At 37.3% G+C, this 6,755-nt stretch overlaps 2 protein-coding genes across 4 annotated transcripts in view; both read left to right on the forward strand.

Annotated features, from left to right (window-relative positions):
* Nucleotides 1-2,934: 2,934 nt before the first annotated feature.
* LOC127833814 (lactosylceramide 1,3-N-acetyl-beta-D-glucosaminyltransferase-like) overlaps nt 2,935-6,755 on the forward strand; it is a 71,659-nt gene continuing 67,838 nt past the window's right edge. The window contains exon 1 of the mRNA XM_052359289.1: nt 2,935-3,427. The gene's annotated coding sequence lies outside the window, so the exon portion shown is untranslated. The remainder of the gene's footprint in view (nt 3,428-6,755) is intronic.
* The window catches only part of LOC127833816 (beta-1,3-galactosyltransferase 1-like), a 58,658-nt gene continuing 57,081 nt past the window's right edge, over nt 5,179-6,755 (forward strand). For all 3 annotated transcript variants that reach the window (XM_052359292.1, XM_052359291.1, XM_052359294.1), the window contains exon 1: nt 5,179-5,423. The gene's annotated coding sequence lies outside the window, so the exon portion shown is untranslated. The remainder of the gene's footprint in view (nt 5,424-6,755) is intronic.

Raw genomic sequence — 6,755 nt, forward strand, 5'->3', positions numbered from 1 at the left:
ATGATCAGTGTATTACTCCGCGTTCCAAAAATAACCGCTGATCAAATTGTCATTTAAAAAAATCAGAATATCGGTCTGTGACAAAGAATCGTGCGTTACTAATAACAATTTTATTCATATTGAATTGCAAATCTAAAAGTTTTATAACATTAATATAACATTTAGTTGTTATATACAAGGAACTACATTTGTATACAACGTAGCCTAACACCACACACAATTCCCTTTCGATGTTCAAACTATCAACTAGAACACGAGGTGCAAAACATTTGCTTCTTTGTTGTAATATGTGGTTATTTCGTGACGAAATAACAATAACAACTTGGATTTAATCTAATTATTCACATTAAAATTTTGAATGTGGAAAGTGGCACCAAAGAATTGTGAGGCAAAGTTGTTCGAACGAGAGAAAGACATTTGCTGGTGAAGTGACTGGGTGGGACGAAAATCAAGATCAACTTGTTCAACGGTAGACAGTGGTTGTGTAGGCTGCATTTCGACCATAGTTTCAGTGCATGAAGGTGAACAAGAGGAAGCTGTTTGTTTGTTACATTTACTGGACTGAGCAAGAATGTTGGAACACTTTTGCTGCTGTTCAACAGATATGGTGGAATAATTGGTTATGGACTGGACATTTTTGTGCCCTGTTATGGCCATGATTTCGATGGGTGGAATGTTTGCATTTCGAAGTTTTTGGACCAGGAATTTACGAACTGAGTGGTTGGTTATTCTCTTGTGCTCGGGAAAGCCGGCGTCTTTTGCCATGGCCTTCAGCATCTGACCCAGCTTGTTGACACCCAATTGTTGACGCAAGAACCACTGGGATGCAGTGTCAATTGTGCGTGTTGCCAGGTAGAAAGGGTGCTGATCTGAAGAAAAATCAGATGGACGCATATTCGAGTACAGCTTGTAAATTAACACGGGATTTCTTGGTCCAGAAGTGCCGAACATCTTGGGAGACACTTTTCTTATGTCAGCGATGTTTTCTCCTGTGCGCGTTTTCGTTTGCCGCTCGTTTAACTCGAGATACTCGACACCATTCGAGTCTACACGGAGGCGGACGTCTCCCCACCTAACAAAATACAAGAATCTTAATTTAATGTCAGATATGAACAATAATGAAATACAGCATTTAAGTTGAAGCGGATGGACTTAGTGAATGGGGTGAAAAAATAATGAGAAAAATTGATACATATTTTGTGTGTTTGTGTGTAAAAATGTTTCTTACCGCAAATTGTATTGCTCCGTTGTACCTCGCAAGCCAAAATGAAGGCAGTTGTTCAACCAGACTGTATTTAACAAGGCTTTCGGAGACTCCGTGCCAAGGATCCCCTTCTCCCAGAGCAGATCGATGTCGGTATCACTCAGCGGATGGGCCTCCCTAGGACGGTTTCCCATACCCTAAATTGGTGATTTATATTTATTATACTGTTTCATTTAACTTTTCGACTATATTTTTTAATTTAAATTTATTTTTTGAGTATTCTATCTTTCGTAGGCTTACAGTATTACTTTTAATGTGACTTTTAGACTTTTATTTATTAACTGCAACTTTATGTCAACAGGGTATTAGTTTCGTACAGACTACACTTGGGATTTTTTCCCAATTTTGTCATAAATGATACGTTTTCTGTTGAATATGTTATTTTTGCCAAATTTCTTTTAGTTATAACCGTTCATCTCAATTTTACCTGTTTCTTAAGACTTTTTTTCTTTGCATTGTAGGTGTCCCTTGTGAGTGCAAATTGGGCTCCAGTCCCTGTCATGACTGAACATCCATAGCGATGTCGTTTCAGGTACCTGTCAACACTAGCAATGATGCCACGGAGGGGGCTTGGTTCAAAATCTGTGCCATTTGACTTTTTAAGGGACAACAGGAAAGTGGCAAAATACTCATCAAGAAGAGTTGGTTCTATGTGGTGGATTTCTTTTGATTCAGCTTTTGACATAAGAAACCTTTTAAATTTATTTATGTCAGACAAGGTCTTCGATACAGTCTTTTTATTTTCATTTTGGACAATGAAATCACCAACATCAGTGAGGTTAACATCTAAGAACTCTTTATTCTCATGCAGATCTAAAGTTGGGGGGAAGACATTGCTACTGGATGGTGCGTTACTACTGGGGCTGGTTTCATTCTCAATGGTCAATTCAATTTCATTTGTGAACAAAATAGATGGATCAAACCCATATTGTTCCTGGAACTGGCTTAGTGTTAATTCCACTTCAGTTGCTTGTTGCTCATGTTCATTATTTAATCATCCCAAGTTAATGAGAAATTGACTTTGTCAAATTCGTCAGACATTTTGAGGGGTTTACGATTTCGCAGACGATTGTGTTCTATAGTCAAAGGGGAGCAACTCGAACTGACTTCTTCAAAGGGGAGCAACAACAACAGAACCTATTTGCAACATAGTGTTAAATTTACATAATACTAGAGGTTTTAATAAAAATAAATGACAAAAAACACGGTTTTTTGCTACTTTTATTTGTTTTAAGGTCATTAAGATTGACAAACATTTGAGATTGTTTTTATTATTGATGCACTTGGCAAATACAGGCGACGAGGTGCGTGGGAAAAAGTAGTCCCGGTTCGGCAGTTGATGACGTCATTTCGTGCCATTGAGTATAGCCTTGCCGTTGATTATAGATGAAATTTAATCAACGGGGCTTTAATCAACCGATTTCGGTGTAAAAGTGGGATAAATATATATATATTACATCAGAAAAATATGTTTGATCAAAATGATGAAAAGTGTTGTTTTATGACATATTGATAGTGTTAAAGTGACTCAGCCACGCGCCCAACACCTGTGCACAAGAAGAATCATTGTTTACATTTACAATGGTTCCCGGCCCGTTAGCGAGGCATTGGTTCCTGGCTAAGACGAAAAATAATTTTGTCGCTTCCACCGCGTGTAGATTGCATGCAGACTTTCCAACTGTTCAAATGTCAACTTGTAACAATGCAAGATGTAAAGATACGCGATGACTAATCCAGACGTGTTTACATGCTCACAGTGGAAATCGGCAGTTCGTTAAAGTTACTTTTGCAAATTTGTATACTTAAGCATTCATCTTTGTAAAGAAGCGTTAGAGTTGTGACAAAGTTTTGTGCGTTGTTTATGCGATTTAAAAATAATAGTAAATGTATATTCGTCATTTTGAACATTTATTTTTGTATTCATTGAACAGTTTTAATTGATCAATGCACAAGATGAACATTTGAGATGTCTCCACCTTCAAAATTAACATTGTTGAAAATTGAAACATTAAATATCAAACATTGTTTATTTGAACGGATATTATTTGACATGTATGTATAATCTATAATTGCAACATGGGACATATCACCTGAATACTCAACACGTGCAACATTTCTGGTGATAAATAATATTGGCGGTCTTTCCCTTCCATAGTCATGTAAGTCGTCAATTAGATGCCGTGATGATCCGTGTTTATCCGGGGCTATTCGTGTCTCTGCTGGTCCTTAATAGCACGGGGCGCTGAAGGGATTGTTCAGTGTGTGCGCTGCGTTGATGCGTGTTGCTGCCGGATTTACCGTGTTGGTACGGGTTATGCATACCGCGCTGTCACCGGGTTGTGGGTCTTTGGAAGACCGTCGACGCTAAAAAATCACAAACATCCACGGTTCGGAGGAATCCGGGATAACTGATGTATCCATCCATGATCCGCTCGATATAGAAGCCTTGTGCATATGCCTATGAATTTGTTCCTGTATATCCCGAATGATTGCCGAAGTTTGTCAAACATCCCGAAACCGTAACGAATAAAACGTCCCGCATCAAATTTTACAACTTTTGTGTTTATTAGTGTATGCCTGCTGTTTATGAAACATTTGTTAAAAAACATGCAACTTTTATACGCATATATATTGTGTTAAGGAAGTTTTTGTTTTATTGAACGCAACTATAATATATTTATATACATGTAGTTCTTTTATAAAGTCGAACACATCAAGAATTCGACAATACTGATCCCATGACTTTAAATCAATTTACCTTGTGGTTCAAAACACACCTTTTATTGCTGTTGTTAAATTTAGAGATCAAGAGATACCCAATGTATATCGTATTAACCGGGCTATTCATTCCAGTTTGAATGACTCTTGAATACACTATACAATTACATTCTGCTGTGTACCCATTCGTGACACTCGAAATTGGATCTTTGGTTTGATGCGATGAAACGCATAACTTATGGATTAAACAATCATCTACTGAAATTTAAAGCATTTCTTTAAAATTTTGCGGTAGAAGCGGAACACGCCAAGGAAAGAGCTGTGTACGTGACTCGCTGGTTTCGTTATATAATATATTTGTGTTTTGTTTTGAGAAAGTTGGGCTTAAAGCATGTGTGTAAAGTTTCGTCCCAGATTAGCCTGTGCAGTCTGCACAGGCTAATCAGAGACAACACTTTCCGCTTTTATGGTATTTTTCGTTTAAAGGAAGTCCCTTCTTACCGAAAATCTTGTTAAAGCGGAAAGTGTCGTCCCTGATAAGCCTGTGTGGACTGCACAGGCTAATCTGGGACGGCACTTTACGTACATTCATTATGCCCAGTTCTCACAGAACGCTGCTCATTTATACATCGCTGCTATAAAGTCGAAGCAACACAATATGTGGCACAGAGCTTATGCTAGATAGCAGTAGTTATGCACCCGGAAGTAAACGAAAAACGTCTTCATAAACAACCTATGTGCATAGCCATATACAAATTGCGATAATCCAGTAACCCTAAATGGGTCTTTGTAAATCCCGTCTTTTCTGTTTTAATTTTGCACTCACTTAAATCAATCCCTTCCTCTCACTCAGAAAACCCTATTGACTCTACACCCTCTTTGTCAGCTATCATTTATATTAGTTTAACCCATTTATGCCTAGTGGACTCGCCTATCCTTCTAAATTGGATCAATTTATTTCCAAAATTAGGAATGTCTAGTATATTTATTTCTATATTTATAAGATTTCTTACAGAAATTCCTTTAAGCACACAGCACAGACCCTGATGAGACGCCGCATCATGCGGCGTCTCATCTGGGACTACGTTGTTTGCCAAGGCCTTTTTTTTCTAGACGCAAGGCATATCTTGGTTAATATACTAATTTTATCGAAAGCCTTTGTAAAAAAAGAAACATTCTCGTGTTATTTTTCTTGAGAATTGCCATAGTAGGTACATGTGAAAGTTTCCGTTGTGACGGGATTTAACGCGAGATCTCAAGGTCGCAAGGCAAACACAAACACAACATCCTTTATACCATTGGGGGCCTCAACAACCCGTTTCACCGAGTCTTGTTACACCCGCGTTCTAAGGCGGAAGACTGCTGAAGGATAACCTTATCAATTTGTGTTTTTGAATCAGTACGTAAGCACATGTATAGACGGATTTAACTGTTTAAAAGTGTATGTATGCTTGTATACCTTTTGTTTTATCATAATTAACAAATTTAAATGCTCTGTTAAATAGGTGTTTAATGCGTGTGCGTAAAGTGTTGTCCCAGATTAGCCTGTGAGGTACGCACAGGTTAATCAGAGACGACACTTTCCGCCCAAACTAGAATTTTGCTAAGAAGAGACTTTCTTGAAACAAAAATATCCTAAAGGCGGAAAGTTTCGTCCCGGATTAGCCTGTGTGGACTGCACAGGCATATCTGGGACGTCACTTTACGCACATGCATTAAACCCCCTTTTCATACAGCACGAGGTCCGCAGAGGCTAATCAGAGACGACACTTTCAGCCCAAACTATAATTTTGCTAAGTAGAAACTTTCTTGAAACAAAAATATCATAAACGCGGAAAGTTTCGTCCCCGATTAGCCTGTGCGGACTGCACAGGCATATCTGGGACGAAACTTTACGCACATGCATTACACCCCCTTATCATAGAGCACGGCTCAAATTATTGGGAATACATACTCAAAGACAACATCTGGTTATAAATAATAGGCTAATCGGTGAATAATTATGGGATGAAATCGACAACTCTGTTTTTCATTTCATACTTCCATTCATTCTGTGTTATTCGAAGTATGATTTATATACATGTACGTGTATTTTGTTCAAATCAAGAGTTTAATGTCTACAACGCCCGGTGCATTTTCTTTAACTAATAAACCATATACAAACTACGCTCATTGTTTATTATTATTTATTATTACTATATTTTTAAATCGAATATTGTGTGCATGATATTAGTGCTGGCGTGTTTTTTTGTTTAAGCAAAACAAGATCACGTGTTCGCTTTATCCTTGTTTATATTACGATGAATATAGGATACTATTGTAACTGAAAATGTTGAAGTTGCTGAAATTTTTAAAGATTTTTTTTTTACAAATGTAGCATTTGTAAAAAATGATATAGGCAAAGATTATATTTTTGATTGTGAAAGCCACCATAGCTTATGTAAACTTAAAGAAAAAATGAATACAATCTCGGAATCACAGTTTATTTTGAACATACTAATGAAAGCAAGGTTATGACAATCATAAAACAATGTGATTCAAAAAAGGCCACTGAAGTAGATAAGATATCTGTGAAATTGTTGAAAGCAGGCAAAGAGGCTTTAGTTACACCTATTACTAAGCTTGTAAATAAATCCATTGACTCATGCGTTTTTCCAGACCAATTGAAAAAAGCCCAGGTTACTTACACCTATCTTCAAAAAGCAAGCCCCGTTTGATAAGTCAAACTACAGACCATTCAGTATTCTTCCCATACCATCAAATTTTTTTGAAA

This window comes from Dreissena polymorpha, chromosome 6 (genome assembly GCF_020536995.1).
Source record: "Dreissena polymorpha isolate Duluth1 chromosome 6, UMN_Dpol_1.0, whole genome shotgun sequence".
Taxonomy (NCBI): domain Eukaryota; kingdom Metazoa; phylum Mollusca; class Bivalvia; order Myida; family Dreissenidae; genus Dreissena; species Dreissena polymorpha.